This window comes from Rattus rattus, chromosome 7 (assembly GCF_011064425.1).
Source record: "Rattus rattus isolate New Zealand chromosome 7, Rrattus_CSIRO_v1, whole genome shotgun sequence".
Lineage (NCBI taxonomy): Eukaryota > Metazoa > Chordata > Mammalia > Rodentia > Muridae > Rattus > Rattus rattus.
Window position 1 is genome coordinate 117,692,830 of NC_046160.1, and position 18,503 is coordinate 117,711,332.

The following is an 18,503-nucleotide window of genomic DNA, read 5'->3' on the forward strand; positions in this document are numbered from 1 at the left end:
GCAAATCCATCAGCTGGACACCGGGTAATTCAAGGAGCTCCTGTATTAATGGCCGGCCCGGTTGTTTCCTCCAGCTACCAGGGATGGTACAAGGCACTAAAACACACATCAGAAGTGGCATTTATAACTCCTGTTTTTATGGCCGGCACTTCAGAGAGTGATAAGGCTCACCCCAGCTACTGGCATTTAGGGCTTTAAAAACCAAGAACCCTACAGTAATATGACTGGTCACACCCTATCTCTTTTTGTAATCACAATAACACTAAAACTTGAAATGTTCAAACAGCCCCAAATGTCACAGCAAAGAAGGATATCCCTGCCTGCTGTGTAGGAGAGCTCTGAATGACAATGGTAGAAACGCTGCTGCTTCTTCAGTTCTCAGACTTGGTCTTGCAGAGGATGAGGTGGGATAAGCTAAATTCTACTTCTAACAAGTGATCCGCAATGCCCCAATCCCAGATCACCTTACAAACAGCAACTGCTAACTGGACTGAATTCATCCCAGAAGTCAAGGGACCTGCTTCAAGTGGTTCTCACACTGAGACGGCAGAACAGCCACTCTCTGAAACAGTATGTTTACTGGACTAAAAGAAGGGAGCTAGAGGGACTCAAACCGGCAATACTAGACTGAATGTCAAACTACTTCTTAGTACCCTTGAAACATGACCTTACCTCCTAAAAAACATGCTCCACTGCATGATCCGGGAAGTCTCGCTACAGCAGAAGACAGAAATATTCAGTGCGTAGGGGCCAAGCATTCCATGCATTTTTTTTTTCTTTTCTTTTTTCAAGAAGGTTCTAGAAACACAGATGTGGAGCACTCAATCCCTTCTAAGTGTCGAGGGAGGCTTCCAGAGGGGAAGTATATCTAGAAGTTAGGCTGGAGGGAGCATGGCACACAGCTTGGAATATTTGCTTTGAGCCAATTTTCCTCTAGGTTCTATACTTGTGACACAATCGTAAAAAGTATTCTTAGTAAAGAAAACTAGGTCTTGAGGTTGCCAAGTCTAATACTAGCAATTAGAACTTATAAAAAAAAATCCATTTATACTCTTTGGTTGGCGGTTTAGTCCCTGAGAGCTCTGAGTGGTCTGCTTAGTTAATATTTTTCTTTCTGTGGGGTTGCAATCCCCTTCAGCTCCTTTAGTCCTTCTTCTAACTCTTCCATTGGGGTCCCCGAGCTCACAAGATGGTTGGCTGCAGGCATCCCCATCTGTATTGGTCATGCTCTAGCAGAGCCTCTCAGGGGACATATCAGACTCCTGTCAGGAAGTGCTTCTTGGCACCAGCAATAGTGTAGAGATTTGGTGTCTGCAGATGGGATGGATCCCTAGTGAGGTGGTCTCTGGATGGCCTGTCCTTCAGTCTCCGTTCCATTTTTTTGGTCCCTGTTTTTCCTTTGGACAGGAACATATACATATGTAATAGAGAATGGCCTTATCTGACATCAGTGGGAGGGGAGTGAGGCTTGATGCCTCAGTGTAGGGGGATGCTAGAGAGGTGAGGTGGGAGTGGGTGAATGGGTGGAGGAGCACCCTCATAAAGGCAGAGGGGAGGGGGAGAGGGGATGTGATGAGGGGTTGGTAGAGGGGTAACCAGGAAGGGTGATATCATTTGAAATGTAAATGAATAAAACGATTAATAAAAAATAAAAAAAGAGGAAAATGTACAGAGCCATTAGCAAAGCATGATTCTATAAAATAAATCATTACAAATACAAAAAGAAGAAAAAATATCCCTACGATTTTGTTAGTCTGACTTCTTTTTGCATATTTCTCTTTCCACAAGAAACATTTCACATATTATAAAATGTTAGTTAAAAGAGATTTGGAAAGCAGGATCCCACATTTTGAGCTTTTAAAGACCTCTCATTCACAGGGTACCTTCTATGTGTCCATTGTCCAGCCCACAAGCGAGAAGACACACAAAACTGGATATGAGGAGTAGGTGAGCACCTCTTCACCTGTGGAGCTGGGGTCCACAAGAGACAGGGCCACACACTGTACCACACAGGGCCGTGCACTGTACCATACTGGGCAGTGGGGGTACACAAGGAGGGGCACTCAATTTGGTTCCCACTGTTGAGAGAAGCTTCCCAGAGGATTGTACCTGAGGCTGGAGGGAGAGTCATTTTTTCCATAACACTAGGAAAACTATTGAGTAACCATGTACACTTCCCTAGAAAGCTAGATTCTTTTTTTTTTTTTAACTTGAGGAAATCTACATTACAGGTTTATCCCTACAATAAACATCTCATGAACGAAATTTGCAAATGTGGGGGTTTATGGTGCTGATACAAAAAAAAACATATGCTAACCAAGAACAAGCTTGCATTTTTTGCTTCTCAGTATTTTATGGTCTGCGCCTGGCTGTCAACTGACTGCATTAATTCCAAACATTTAGAGGCACAAATCAACTCGATAAAATATCTGTCAGAGCGTTCTGCATTAATCAGATCTGAAGTATTGTAACCTACAGGAGAAAAATATTTGTGACAGGAACTCAAAATAATGGAATAAGCATGATATTAAAAAACATGATTGTGAGTTATTACTTAAGTTTAAATGAAGAGGAAAAGATCAGGAAGGCAAACTTTCTGTTGGCCCAGCACACTGTTACTCATTACAAAATTATTACATGTCATGGAGAAATTACACTGTGTACTTCTTACTAAAGACTTTTAACATAATTGGACATGACCAAGTTGTATTGAAAAAATATGTTCCAAATCTATTCTAGTCATTTCAAAGAATAGTTTAAAATTTTTTAATTCTACTTAATTTTTAAAAAAATCTCTTTAAAGGGGTTGGGAATTTAGCTCAGTGGCAGAGCGCTTGCCTAGCAAGCGCAAGGCCCTGGGTTCGGTCCTCAGCTCCAAAAAAAAAAAAACTCTTTAAATGATAGATAAATGTAGATAACTAATTTGATGGTAGATTACCACAAGTATTTCCATTTAAATCCAAGGAAGAAAAGGATGTTTTTCACGAGTTATTATTATTGTTGTTGTGGTAGGTAGGTATTGCTGTAAAATTATAAAAAAATAAATAAAATGTTGTCCGGCACCGTAGTGCTCCAAGATATATCTGGTAGATAGCTTCATCTCAGTCAGCAAAGCCTCTCACCCGCTCTGCTCCATCTCATATCACACTGCCAATGGCCTCTCTGTGGGCCTGACAACAATCTCTCTACCCATCCAGTTCCCAAGGCAGGTTGCCACCATGCCAAAAATATACATCCCAATTCCGTGGTGATTAGTGTCCCAATAATTTCCCACCTAAACATACAAAGCCCTGTACACATCCATCCCTTAAGAATATTCATAACAACCTGTAATACACAGAGTGAAATCTTAACTCCTGACTCCATGTTCTCTCTGCAGCTTCCTCCTCCAGTCCCCTTCCATTCCAGTCTGTTCCTCTTCCCTCAAACTTTTCTCCCACCCATCCTTCCTTCTCATCAAATGACAGGCCTTGTTCTACCTCATACTTGCCTTCGCCTGTATGACATCCTACAGGTAGGCCACGTTGTCAGATACAAAACATAAGTAGAAAACCCAAATGCTCAAAAATAAGGAAGAAATCTCATTGCATTTTGATTTTCCAAAACAGAGTCTCGTGTTGCCCAGGTTGATCTTGAACTTGCCACATAGCATAAGCTGGCCTTGAACTCCTGATTCTTCTCCCCACTCTTGGGAGCACTAAGATTATTGCAGGGTATTTGATCACACTGTCAAGCCTGAGATAACATTAATTGCTGGAAAAAAACAAAAACAGTTTCTACTTGTGGTGTGCCTCAGCCCTTAGCACATACCTTTAATCTTTCTGGCTGGAATGCAGACAAACCTTAACTACACACATTTAATTCCAAATAATGAAGGTAAAATTAGTTTGTAGAAGGAAGCACCCATGTTTAAAATTGGTGTCTAATTGAATTGGCAGACAAAGTGGTGAATCAGAGAAAGATTTGGCAGGATAAGACATACCCATCTCTAAAAGAGAGGTTGCTTAAGAAAGAACAGAGCAAAAATGCGGATGTTTCCCTCCTTCTTTTAAAGGGGAACAAAAATATCCATAGAAGGGGATAGGGAGGCAAAGTTTAGAGCAGAGAATGAAGGAACGGACATTCAATGCCTGCCTCACATGTGGCCCATACATATACAACTTCCAAAACTCGATAAGATGGACGAAGCTAAAAAGTGCTTGCTAACAGGAACCAGATATAGATCTCTCCTGAGAGACACAGCCAGAACATGTCAAATTCAGAGGCGAATGCCAGCAGTAAACCACTGAACTGAGAACGGGACCCCCGATGAAGGAATCAGAGAAAGAACTGGAAGAGCTTGAAGGGGCTCGAGATTCCATAAGAACAACAATGCCAACCAACCAGAGCTTCCAGGGACTAAGCCACTACCTAAAGACTATACATGGACTGACCCTGAGCTCCAACCTCATAGGTAGCAATGAATAGCCTAGTAAGAGCACCAGTGGAAGGGGAAGCCCTTGGTCCTGCCAAGGCTGGACCCCCAGTGTAGGGGATTGTTGGGGGGGGGTGGGCAGTAATGGGGGCAGGATGGGGAGGGGAACAACCATATGGAAGGGGATGGGGAGGAGTTAGGGGGCTGATGGACAGGAAAGGGAATAACATTTGAAATGTAAATAAGAAATACCCAATTTAATAAAAATGGAAGAAAAAAGAAAGAAAGAAAGAAAGAAAGAAAGAAAGAAAGAAAGAAAGAAAGAAAGAAAGAAAGAACCAAGCAGAGCAGAGAAGAAGAGAAGATGGGAGCAGTTTTACTAGGACAGTTATAGAGAGACAGGTCGAAGGAAGAACAAGCAGAAAAGTCAGCACAGAAATGAGCAAGAAGACAAAACATATCGCTAAAGTTAATATGACTCGGAGATGCCAATGACATCAGGGGAATAAAAAGTACTTTACAAGATCACAGGTATGTACTCTCATGGCTGGATGGAAAATTGTCGCTAACTTTGAACGGTAAAAATATATACCATTAAAAACTTCTTATAATCATTTAAAAACACAGTGGCGGATAAATATCAGCTTAAACACAATTTTTGGTTTTTAAAAAGTACTTAAAAGGTAAGATTGGGCAGGCAAGATGGCTCAAAGGGTGAAGCCACTTGCCGCCAAATCTGTTGACCTGAGTTTGATGCTTCGGACCCACGTAGTGGAAGGAAGGAGAGAACCAGCTCCTGCAAGTTGCCCCCAGACGTCCACAGACTGCCAGAGCGTGAATAACCTTAATAATTTTTAAAAGCTAATATGCGTACTTGTTTTATTTTGAGACAGGTTCTCTCAAATAGTGTCCCTTCAGCTTCAACCTCCTGAGAACTGACTTGGCAGGTAAGGCCTACAATGCTAGCCTCTCCTTAGTTTTTTTTTTTTTAAACACAAGTTTTTTTAGTATTTGCTTAGATTTCAAATAAAACATGTTTTATTCACTCATTCATTTATTTATTCATCGATACCAAGGCTTTCCCCCAAGAGTATCTCATTCTTACCGTGCCACCTCACAATCTGAGACACAGCAGGCCCTGGGTGAAGCTTCCAGTTGAGCACCAGCTCTGTTTCTCCATGCTATAGGTGAGTGGGGTCTCCAGCAATGGGGCCTTACTGTCAAGGTGTGGAGAGTAACCAAAAACGAAGGCTATACCCTGTCGTTCTTGGAATCGGTGAAACCCCTCTGACCAACTATACAAAAAGTTGCATCCTATGCCTGGTATTGGGAGTTGCATGTGATGCCTGGTTGAGTTCTTGTCTTTCCCATTATAAGGTGATTCCATATAAATTCCTTTTATACGTGAATATGTTTTAGGAAGCTTCTGCAGTAGGTTTCCATATGGCTCTTCAAAAGGATTTCAGTGTTAGTTATTCACTCTTTTACCCAACACCCTTCCCTCCCCCCTTTAAATCATTCCCGTTCTAATTTACCCTTCATCCCTTTCTAAATCTTTGTCCTTTCTATTGTCTCACCCTTGGAAGATCCTCTCCTCTCCCCTGGTCCTTAACAAGCTACTTAATCTCTATAGGTATTCTAAATGAAACACAGAAAGAAAAAGCATAAAGGTTAGCATCTACATAAAGGAGAAACATGCCACCGTTGAACACGTCTTCAAAGTAGAGTGATTATTACAGCTTTCAGGGTTCACCGGCGGTGAGATCGATGAATTCTATCAGCATGAAAATTTAGTTGGGGGATTTGGCATGATTTCAGTGACCTCATCCAGGAAGATATTTCTAGCTCCATTCATTTACCTGAAATTTCATAACTTCATTTTCTTAACAGCTGAATGATATATTCCATTGTGCAAATGTACCAAATTTCAATTATCCGTTCATCAATTGATGGACAGCCAAGCTATTTCCAATTTCTGCCTATTATGAACAGGGCAGCAATAAGCATGAATGAGCTAGTATCTCTGTAGAAAGAGATAGAGTCTTTCAGTCTATGTCCAAGAGTGGTAAAGCACAGAAGTATTTTAAATTTTGATAGGAACCTCTCACTGATTTTCATAGAAGTTGAACCAGTTTGCATTCCTATCATCAATGAGTGTCTTCTGTTCCCCTGGCAGCATCTGCTGTTACTTATTAATCTTGGCTGTTCTGAAGGAGCCAAGAGGAAATATCAATGTAGTTTTCATTTTCATGTTCCTGATGACTAAGGAAGTTGAACATTTTTAAAAGTGTTTCTCAGCCATTTGTTTTTCATCCTTTGAGCGGGTCTCTGTTTAGTTCTGTATCCCTTTTAAAAATTGTCTGTTAGTTAGTTCTTCATATATTCTAGATACTAACCCTCTGTCAGATGTATAGTTAGAAAAATCTCTACCCATTCTGTAGGTTGCCTATTGAATAATGGTATCCTTTGCTGAATAGAAACTTTTTGGTTTCATGAGGCCCCATTTATTATGTTGTTAATCTTAATTCTTGTACTGACAGAGTCCTGTTCAGAAAAGCCTTTCCCATACCAATGGATTCCTCAATCTCACCGCCTGTGAACTCTGAGAGCTGTAATAAGAGACACAAATGTTAGGGAAGTAACCAACCACTTTTTGACCACTGAATGAGATAAAACTTATATCTTACATTGTTCAGGAAGTCAAGAGCCTGAGACTAATTAGACCATGGACCGAAGGAAAAGCCTACTGCTATTGACAGGCTATATACACAAAACCTGCACATAATAGCCAGAAAAACAAAACAAAACAATACCCCCAGCACATAGAAGGGAAGTGGTCACAGTGCCTCACCTTAGCCAAAAAGCCACTTTGCCTAGAACAGAGAGTCTTCCCAGGGTTTTGATCTCCCATCCCCCACTCCCCAACCTCCCAACTCCCCAACCCCTAAACCCCTACCCATACTCCACTAAAACTGGGGAAGTTCATAGGACCAGAGGCTAGATGGCCCTAGGATAAAAATCAAATTCGACTGGCAAAAGAATAAAAAATTAAAAAAAAATCAACAAAATGGTTCCTAATGATACTCGGCTATACTCATAGATATACCCAATTGATATCAGAGAGGCTTCGTCCAGCGACTGATGGAAACAGATGCAGAGACCCACAGCCAAACAGTAGGCAGCTGGGGGAATCATGATGAAGAAAGGGAGGAAGGATTTTAGGAGCCAGAGGAGACAAGGAATTGTTTCTTGTTGGGTATTTGGTCATAACAAGGAGAAAATGAGTCAACACAGATCCTAAGGGAGCGTACTCATGGGATTAGAACATGGATGTCTTTGGGGACCATAGTTCTGTCTATTTCTGTGTCTTTGTTAAAGCAGTGTATGTATCTTCAGTGTATCTTCAGAGACTCTAATAATAAGCCAACTTTAAGACTCCCTGTCCAAAGCTATTTATCTGACAATAGCTAGATATTATTTTTGATCAAGTAATGCTCTTTTCAAAAATTGAGTATTTCTGGAACTTTGTCTCTGCTCTTCTTACACAACTATAATCACCATCTCAGAGGACTGCAATGTAGCAGTTTCTTCCAAGATAGAAGAGGGAAGCACCTTAAAGAGAGATTTCTTAAGATTCAAGGGGTAAATTACTCTAAGTATAGAGTTAGGTTTGTCAAAACCTACATTAATAAGGGTTCTTAAATGCTTCAGCCTCCCTTCAAGCCCACCTACCAGAGGTAGGGGAAAAGAAAGGTTAATAGGAAATAGGGGAAGTGGACATGTTTAGAAGTAGATTGTCGGGATATGAGCAATCCAGTCCAAAATATCAAACATAAATCAATAACAGTGGCTTCATCCAGTGTCTGCCTCAGCAAAACATCCTCTCATAAGACAGTTTCCAGAAGAATATCACATGACACAATTGAATATCCAAAGAAACCAGAAATTTCCACTTAACATAAGTCTCTTAAACTGATCAGATGCACAAGGCTCCTCTCTCCTCACAAAAGCAGTAAGGACTACTGCAGAGACTCAGAGGAGCAAGCTGCCAGGAAGAAATTATCTAAAATGTGGAGCTGACTGGAGGTCATGCAGAGAGCGCCAATGTTCCAGCTTTTATGAGTCATTACATGGGGTGGGCTTCGAGGTTTCAAAAGGCCATGCCAAGCCCATTCTTGCTGTCTTTTCAAGGTGATGCAGCTCTTTTGAGTTCTTTATTCTTCTGTAACTTCTCACCAATTCTCCTGTGTTTACACTCAGTCATTTCATTGGTTCACCATGTTTAACATTGGTGATGTGCCTACTTTGGCCTGTCACCAGTTTCCTATTGTGATGGTTTATATATGCTTGGCCGAGGGAGTGGCACTATTAGAAGGTATGACTCTGTTGGAGTAGAGGTGGCCTTGTTGGAGTAGGTGTGTCACTGCGAGTGCGGGCTTTAAGACCCTTATCCTCTCTGCCTGGAAGCCAGTCTTCCACTAGCAGCCTTCAGATGAAGATGTAGGACTCTCAGCTTTGCCTGCACCATGCCTGACTGCATGCTCCCACTTTGATTAATGGACTGGACCTCTGAACCTGTAAGCCAGTCCCAATTAAATGCCCTTTGTAAGACTTGCCCTAGTCATGGTATCTCTTCACAGCAGTAAAACCCCAACTAACACACACAACAAGAGTAAATAGACGTTTGCTCACATCTCCCTGGAATAGTGTCACACAAGTGCTCATGCTATGAATATATGTTGTCTTGGAAAATCTTCTTTGTAATATGGTCTAAATGTCCATACATAAGACCACAAGAAGTCTAGGAAACTACACACTTAGACAAAATAGTATTTCTCAAGAGACAGATAAGATACTATGTTATATTTGAAGTAATATCTGCTCTCCTTGTCATACTAACTAATCACTCAGGTGAAGCCAGTATTTCCCATGCTCCTTTGCAAATAGCTATGGTCATGAACCAGTTGGATGTTATTTTTGAAGTAATATCTGCTCTCCTTGTCATACCAACTAATCACTCAGATGAAGCCAGTATTTCCCATGCTCCTTTGCAAATAGCTGTGGTCATGGAACCAGTTGGATGAAACTGAATGAACACATGCTCCAATTAGTTCTTAAAGTCTGGGTGTAAATCCTCTCATCCTGGTCCTTCTCCCCTCTCACTGGATGATGGCAGTAAGGCAGTCACTCTGGACCCCAAAAGACAGAAGCCATACACTGAGGATGGAAATGCCTCCAGTACTATAGACAATACTGAAGTAAAAGATTCAATTCAACCGAAATGCAGGGGGATTAATGCACAGCAGAGGTGATGTTCAGGAACTTGAGATGGAAGGATAGATGGGGAGGGATCACCCCAAAGTAAGAGAGCATGAAGGAACAGGGAGGCAGAGGTGAGCCTGAGGCAGGTACCGGATATGAAGTGCATAGTTTCTCTCCAAACGTCATGTTGCATTTATATTTTAAATGGAATACATAGGAATCTAGACAGAAACTAATGGCTAATTTTAGATACCACCCAAATTACCTCATTAGTCTTTTTCTAGGCTTGAGTATTTTGGGGGAGAAAAAAAAGAAATGATGTTGAAAAACCTCTCATTTTTCTCTTTTGGATTATGACGTCACTTTAAAATGTGTTCAGTGGTTTCATATACGCTGGCCATGTGCTCAAGGACCAGCTGGTACAATTTCTCAGAGCTACAGCCCGAACTATCACTTTTTTCTCCTGTCTTACAGATATGCCTTTGAAGACTCGAGTCGGTGAGGCAGTGCTGCAGAATGATTTCCTCCAAATTGAATCTCTCCCTCCCTGAAGGAGGAAGCAGGCTCGTGAGACCCAGGTAGGAAGGAAGCAAACCTCTCAAGTCTGTACAGCCTAAAACCAGCAAGATATTGCTGCTCCCCAAAGTTGTTACAGCAGTCAGCAGTTGCTAGACAGCAGGGGCAGGGCTGCCTGGGGAAGGGTCCCTGACCTGTGGGGCTACCCGAAGTTACATGGAGAGCTTCAGGGTGACAGCTTTCTATGCATGCTCCCCTAAGTTACCCCTCATACACACTCTCCTGTATCTCCCAAAAGCTCCTGGGTCCACACCAACTTTCATCCTCCTATATGTCTGTGAGACCTGGGATCTGAGGACCTCAGAGAATGGGCAAATTGCATGTAACGCTGTACACCATCTTACCTCAGTTTTATAATACCTTTCTACATAATATAACAAAGAAACCAATGGTCCCAGGAAAGCCGAGTTCAGAAAAACATGATCAGAACATAGGTAAGTAAGCATCAGTAAGCACGTGCTGAAATATTAACAGAGCAGCCCTTTCCCAGAATGCTCTCAGGTGTAGACCAATTTAAACACAATTGCTTAGCTCACACTGTAGATTGTGTCTGGGGAGCCCAAAAGCAAGTCCGAAGGCCATATCCAGATTCAGGATAGAGTGGCCAGATATAGTCTCCTAAGGCGCTGTTCACCAGAGTCTTTCTTTTGACTGTGCTCTGACAGTCTACTTCGTTATTAGACTTGGGTGGACTCATTACTTTGGTCTATCATGACTATCTGAAGTGTATAAGCAGCTGGCCCCCTTGGGCTTCTCCCAGAAAAAAGAACTCTCAACTTCTGCATGTCTCCTAGCCGTCAGGAAACCGATTGCCCTTATAATGAGGGTACTGGTGGGCTCAGACTCAAGACCGGGCCACACAGAACAGTCTCATCTCACAGAAAGTTCCGCAGTAGTCTACTAAGAGACGTGAAAATTCAGATCAATGGCTCTGTGTGCAGGGTTGGAGGAGAAAACTCATGTTGACTTCACCACCTGCCAGCAGGATAATTTGGGACAGATTGTATCTGTTTCTCTGTGTCTGTCTGTCTGTGTGTCTCTGTCTCCCTCTCCCCCTCCCTCTTCCCCTACCCTTCTCTTCTTCCCCCTCTCATGTGTACAGTTCTCTCTCCCTCTCTCCTCATTTATAAGATAGCAGTACCTACCTCCAAAATTGGTCAGGAGAATTCAATGATATTTAAAGATACAGCATATAGAACAGCAAGGTCTTAAGAATGTTTAATGTTAGTAGTTAAGACTGTTGACACTTTCTGTTACTTTTAAGTCATTGGTCAAATGCTCACATGGAAATAATTGTGCTAAACGGTTCTGTATTGTAGATGGTCCCTATTCCCGACCTTTGAGTTTCTCACCTAATTGGGGATGCCAGAGCACACTTGTCAGGATGTAAACAGGCAGCAGAATGCTTCAGATGAGGTGCTGTAATGTGTTAATGTTTGTTCTCAGGAAAAAAGAAGCTATTTTTTCTGCCCACTAACATTAAGGATGACTTCCCTGGGAGATGGGGGCTGGTGGGTGTGAGCATGAAGAGCAGCACAAGCCCCTGCACTTGAAGACTTGAGGATGAGGGATGAAATTCCTGCTGGAGCTTCACTGCAGTCCCAGGACCTGGAGGTGGAACCACCGTAAAGTCAGGAGTCTGGGATTTGCAGGCAAAACACTGCTGCTAGTTGAGACTGCGTAGCTCAAGGGTGGTTCAGCTGAGAATCACTGGGACTCACTCTGCCTCGAATGCCCTCGATCTGATCTACACATGGTCCTCTATTTCTCCACATTCAGATTTCTGCTTCAATCCTCCCCTCCCCGCCCTACATCTTCACTGCCATGTAGTATGGAAGAATCTCTAAAACAATCACATTGTCTAGCTTGACAAACTAAGTAATATTTATTGCCTTCTAACCCCTTTTGATCCCAGACAGATGTTTTTATTGCATATTATTCATGACTGATTATAATATAAATCCTAGGGCTCAAGAAAGGTGCTCATGAGTTTGACATCCTCCTGTATTTGCAATGGTGGGGAAAATGCCTGAAGCACAGAGGTTAATAACTCTCAAACAGTTTTTGAAGTAGTTTAAGCATTCAAAGCAGTAGACTCCTGTTTCTTTAATTTCAGATAGAACATATCCCTTTTAGGGACAGGTTATGCACGCCCTTGAGGCTTTTGGGAAACTGAGGAAGAAGGGTTGCATCTTGTGCAATTCACGATTCTCAATACTGCACACCTTAGCTATTCTCAAGCACCCAGTTACAGCCTGAATTCCAGTCACCGCTTTCCCTGTGTCTGCTCGGTACCTAAGGTTTCCAAGCGACGTACCAGAGTCCCTCATCCAAATAAGAAGAATTCTCATCCCAGGATTTCTGTGCTCCAGTCACAGAGGAACCATGTGAAACTGGAGCAGAACAGCTGGGTTCACCACTCCTCGCTAAAGTAAACCGTGCACCTGGAAAAGTGTGGGGCAGCCTAAAGCAGAGTGCTGGAAAGGCCCTTCGCAGGGTGTGTTCAGGTGTCAGGTGACTTGGGAAGGCTCCAGAACTCGGGGCTTTCATCTGCACCGAGTGCTGTTGGGAAAGGAGGATTAATTCCATAGCCAAATATCGTAAAGCTCTTCTTTTTGGAAAGTCTATTTTGATTTTTTATTTGTGTTTGCATGCCCGTCGTGTGTGTGTGTGTGTGTGGGTGCTTGTGGAGCTGGTGTTAGGGTATTATGAACCAATCCCTGGTCCTCTGGAAGAGCAGCAAGCTGCCTTTACCACCAAGCCAACTCTCCACCTCCAAATCAAAGCTTTGTTAAGCTGTAGGCTATGACTCCTAGGAGGTCACATGACTGACCGTGGAGATTGAAAATAAAGTTAGCAACAGCAACGGTAAAATGTTTCTGAAGCTGGAAAGAACCCAGATGCCCTTCAACAGAGGAATGGATACAGAAAATGTGGTACATCTATACAATGGAATACTACTCAGCTATCAAAAACAATGACTTTATGAAATTCATAGCCAAATGGATGGAACTGGAAAATATCATCCTGAGTGAGGTAACCCAATCACAGAAAAACACACATGGTATGCACTCATTGATAAGTGGCTATTAGCCCAAATGCTTGAATTACCCTAGATGCCTAGAACAAATGAAACTCAAGATGGATGACCAAAATGTGAATGCTTCACTCCTTCTTTAAAAGGGGAACAAGAATACCCTTGGCAGGGAATAGAGAGGCAAAGATTAAAACAGACACAGAAGGAACACCCATTCATTACATATACAGCCACCCAATTAGACAAGATGGATGAAGCAAAGAAGTGCAGGCCGTCAGGAATCGGATGTAGATCTCTCTTGAGAGACACAGCCAGAATACAGCAAATACAGAGGCGAATGCCAGCAGCAAACCACTGAACTGAGAATGAGACCCCCATTGAAGGGATCTTAGAAAGGACTGGAAGAGCTTGAAGGGGCTTGAGACCCCATATGAACAATGCCAACCAACTAGAGCTTCCAGGGACTAAGCCACTACCTAAAGACTATACATGGACTGACCCTGGGCTCCAACCTCATAGGTAGCAATGAATATCCTAGTAAGAGCACCAGTGGAAGGGGAAGCCCTTGGTCCTGCTAAGACTGAACCCCCAGTGAATGTGATTGTTGGGGGGAGGGTGGTAATGGGGGGAGGATGGGGAGGGGAACACCCATATAAAAGGGGAGGGGGAGGTGTTAGGGGGATGTTGGCCCAGAAACCGGGAAGGGGAATAACAATCGAAATGTAAATAAGAAATACTCAAGTTAATAAAGATGAAAAAAAAATGTTTCTGAATGTGCAGTGTCCAAAAATTAAATCAAATCCCTACCTGACACATTCTATTTATTCCCAGAAGTGCTCACTTTGTTGTGCTCCAGACCTCACTGTAGCCTTGGCTGTAAACATGTAGCCCACATACTTTGCACATGTGTGTGCACTCTTGCCGTGCCATATACCACACCACAAATGCCTGAAATAGCTTGGCTCAGATTCAAGACTACTAAACATTGTGGATGGTGGTGTCGGTGGTGTTGGTGTTGGTGTTGGTGGTCATCGTCGTCGTGTCCTTCTTCTCCTTAAGTTTTATGTGCACTGTTGCTTTTGTCTGCACGTATGTCTACATGAGAGTGTCAGATCTTGAGGTTAAAAGACAGTTGTGAGCTTCCGTGTGGGTGCTGGGATTTGAACCCAGTTCTCCTGGAAGAAGAATCAGTGCCCTTAACTGCGGAGCCATCTCTCCAGCCCCGATTGTGGTGTTCTCACTATACATATCAAGGTTCCTGCACTATAGACAAAGAACGATTTAATTACAGAGGACAAAATACTAAGATATTCCACGTCGTTTCTCAACACATACCGCATTAGTGTACTTCAAATCGTTCTGTGTTAGACAGACATATACTTTTCACTGGTATGCAAGTTTTCTGTGGTAGATAGTAAAATTATATGTGTGCCAAAATTGCTCTAAATTTTGCTCTAAATTGAGTTGACCATTCTGTATGCCTATACATCCTGGATTACTAACACAAGGAGCCACTGTAGCTGGAAGCAGAGAGAAGAAGGCTGACAGAGGAGACATTTGGTATTCGTGGTTTGCAAGTGACCTTATATTCATCTGGGCTTAGATAAGATTCAGAAGTCTGTTTCCTCCGTGCCACTTGTTCAGTACAAAGAGTGGCCTTATCTGATGGGAGCATCCTGGGAGGCCTGAGAATGTGGGGCTTCGCTGTGAGAGCGAGGCCAGCTACTAACCCCGCTGAGAGCTAGCTGCCAGACCTCATCAGCTCCCGCACCTGGGGATACTGGTCTTGGCCTCTCCGGCTCCCTCAGATGACCACCCCCTGCCCGGTCTACAACATAGTTGTGTTTATTTTTGCTTATAAGATTAATCAACTAGCAAGGCACCTTCTACTTCATGAAGTCTACCCAAGCCTCTTGACCTTACCCAGAATCATCTAGGTCCCTTTTCTCCAAAGATAGTTTGGTGTCATGGTAGGAGCCTTGGCCTTTCAGGTGTTACATGGCCCCAATATGAAAAGGGTGCAGCCGTCCGTGGTTGGTTGTCAGCTGGCCATTACAAGCTTGAGAGGGAGAATTCATCAGATTATGCCACAGAGCCCGGGTGTTAGTGGTGATAAAAGCCAAGACTCTGGAAATTCAGCCCAGTTGATAAAGGACTGCCTAAACCAGAAGAGTGCACATGAAACCCTGGACTCAATCCCCAGAACCACATAAACTGGGCCCAGTGGCCTGTGCATATAATCACAACATAGGAGAACTGGGAGCCCAGGATCAGGTTATGCTACATAGAGGTCACAATGAGCCTGGGCTGTGTGAAACCCCACCTCAAAAATAAGCAAGCACTTTATTAAAAAGAAACCAAGAGGAAGCCTACTTATCTGTAGTGGGTGTGAGATGATCATTTCTGTTAAAAAGGGATCACCACTGGTATCCAGCACTGTGTTATCAGCTGGAGCAGACAGAACATGCAGAATAGGAGAAATGGGTAGAAAGAGGAAGAAGTGGCTGGAAGGGAAGAGGATGTGTACAGACTTGTCCCAGAGTCAGTTTCAAAAGAAGCTAATGAGTTTATTCTTTAAACAAATGAAAGACCCGGAGACGGAAGTAGAAAGACTACAAAACACCAGCCATTTTACACTTTCATTTGTCCAAAAGTACTGATGGAAGACCACAGGCCGGAAGTTGTTTTTGGCCCTGGATATATCAAAGTGGGAAAAAACAGACCAAAACTCCGGGTCCTGGTCATTCTTTGTTTTTGGTCTCAAACCATTTATTTCTCCCCACTGGAAGGTGGCCATCCTTACGGATGGATAAACACAGAACGCTGTATGCAGCAAGGCTCGAAGAACAGCGGTACAGGTAAGTGAGGCCAGGGCTCAAGCGAAGGTGGAACCGTTCCAGCCCATGTTGGCTGCGTTCACATAGTAATAGTTGATGTAGACCTGCCTGGGCTGATGTGCAGGCGATCGGACAGCAGGCCGCAAAGGAACTTGCGGTAGTTGTGGTTCTGGGCGCCACCGATCTTGATGGTGCTGTTCAGGCTGCAGAGGATGCAGGGGTCGTTCGTGCTGCTAAAAGTCCTGAGCTGGTCCTGGACCATGCGCACAGCGATGGTCTGTGCCGGCTTGCTGGTGGCCTGCGCCAGCTGTTGGATGAGCTCAGAGAGAAACCCTTCTGGCACGGAGGCGCGGGGAACATTGGTGTTCACGATGAACATAGGCATGGTGGCGGAGAGACTGCGAATGAGACCGGAGGATAGTTAAAGCGCGGTGTGACCCAAGTCAGGGACCTGAGTTATGTGACCCAGCTCAGGACCGGTCCTGGTCATTCTTTGCGCATAGCAGGAAAGAATGTGATAGAGTAGGGTACCACAAGTTTCCAAGACAAGGAAACCGAAGTAGACCATCACAAACACGGATGTGGGATGGGGACCTGTAGACGAAGGGCTCAAGCAGAGGATAGCTTGATTGAGGAGTCTCCTGGAGCAAGTTTGTCCAGGTAACAAGTCCTAGCTGGCTTGTTAGGAGAGAAGGGCAGTCTGGTGCCTCGCGAGCACAAGGTGCTCAATGCATGTTCAGTAAGAGCGGTATACTAAGGACCCAGGAACCGAACCACAAGTGTGATTGATTAGCCCTAGAAATTCAGTGAAGATACAGACATGACAAAAATTGGTTTGAACTAAATGAAACAACAACAAAACAACCATTTAATGCCCCCCCCCAGTAAAGTAGCAATGTAAGTTAAAATGAACTCATTTTGTCTCTCCTCTCCCTGAGAGCAGATGTCATACAGCTAACTAATGCAACAGATAATTGAAGGTTGGAGTTTGGGGCTAGTTGTGGGCAAGGGGCCTTTTGTCATCCTTAGTCTTGTGTCTCTTCTCTTTTTCAAAAGAAACCCTCTTTTTACAAACCATGGTCTTGTTCTGATTGACAAACAGCAGCCCGTAACCATTTCTTATGGCCAGGGTATCTAATATAAAACAGCTCTGTATACACATGTACAAACAGGATTTATAACAAAGCTCTGGTAAAAGGTAAATTGTGCCTTGAGTTTTGAGAACTGAAATATCTGCTTCCCCTGCCAGAGCCACGCGGAGCTCATGAATGATGCAGGCCCCGACTTCCAGAGGTGCTATTTCTTCGCAATGCTACTTCTTGAGGGAGACAAATATGAAAAATAAAGCATGTCATTTTACATGATACAGAGTCTCTTTATTGTCACCTTCCTGGCTTTAAAAGTGAATGGGGCGAATCATCAAAAGACATATTGTAGGTGCAAGCTGTGCCTTGGATTCATATATTCTAATGGTGTGCACAATTCAGAGAATCTCTTCGGAGTCTCTTTCTCTGATTCCTTATCCCTGACCTAGTGACCTGGTAATAACGCACTGAACCATGAAAGGGATGATTTACTTCTGCCTTTGGACTCTTGCAGATCATAATCTTCCTTCAACAGACTCTACAGTGCAAATCTTCAGATAGAGACCCAGGAACTGAATAGGCCTGGAACTATCATATAGGGTTGTAAAGACAACTTGGACTTTTCAGAGATCACAGTGATTGGGATTGTCTTAGTTGTGACAAAAACATCATGACAAAGGAAACATATATACATATATATTAACCTATTACATTATACATACATATATATAATATATACATATATACATACACACACATGTATATATATTTAGGCTTATAGTTTCAGAAAGTTAAGAGTCCATGATGGTGGAGCAAGGATATTTTGGTAGGAACGGTTGAGAGCTCACTACAAGTAGGGGGGAGAGAGAGAGTGAGAGAGAGAGAGAGAGAGAGAGAGAGAGAGAGAGAGAGAGAGAGAGAGAGAACACTGGAAACCATTTGAGTCTTTTGAAACCTCAAGCCTGTCCCCAGTGAGTCACCTTCTCCAACAAGGCCACATCCTCTAATCCTTCCCAAACAGTTCTACCAACTAGGCACCAAATGTACATGAGTCTATGGTGTCCATTTTCACTCAGACTACCATAGGGATAAATCAGAGAGTTTGCATACTTATAAACTATCCTTTAAAGGAAAAAAAAAACAATGAAAACATAGTTTGACAACCCTGCCAAACTTACTGGCACGGCTAATAGAGACAACCACAAGTGCTGTCAAGTATGTGAAACACTGGGACCCTGGTACATTGCTGCCGAAAACATCAGAGGGTGCAGCAAAGAATCCAGCATTCAGGA

General features: G+C 43.1%; 1 pseudogene; it reads right to left on the minus strand.

The window, feature by feature from the left end:
* Nucleotides 1-16,164: 16,164 nt before the first annotated feature.
* Nucleotides 16,165-16,511, minus strand: LOC116904934 (annotated as a pseudogene).
* Nucleotides 16,512-18,503: the final 1,992 nt, after the last annotated feature.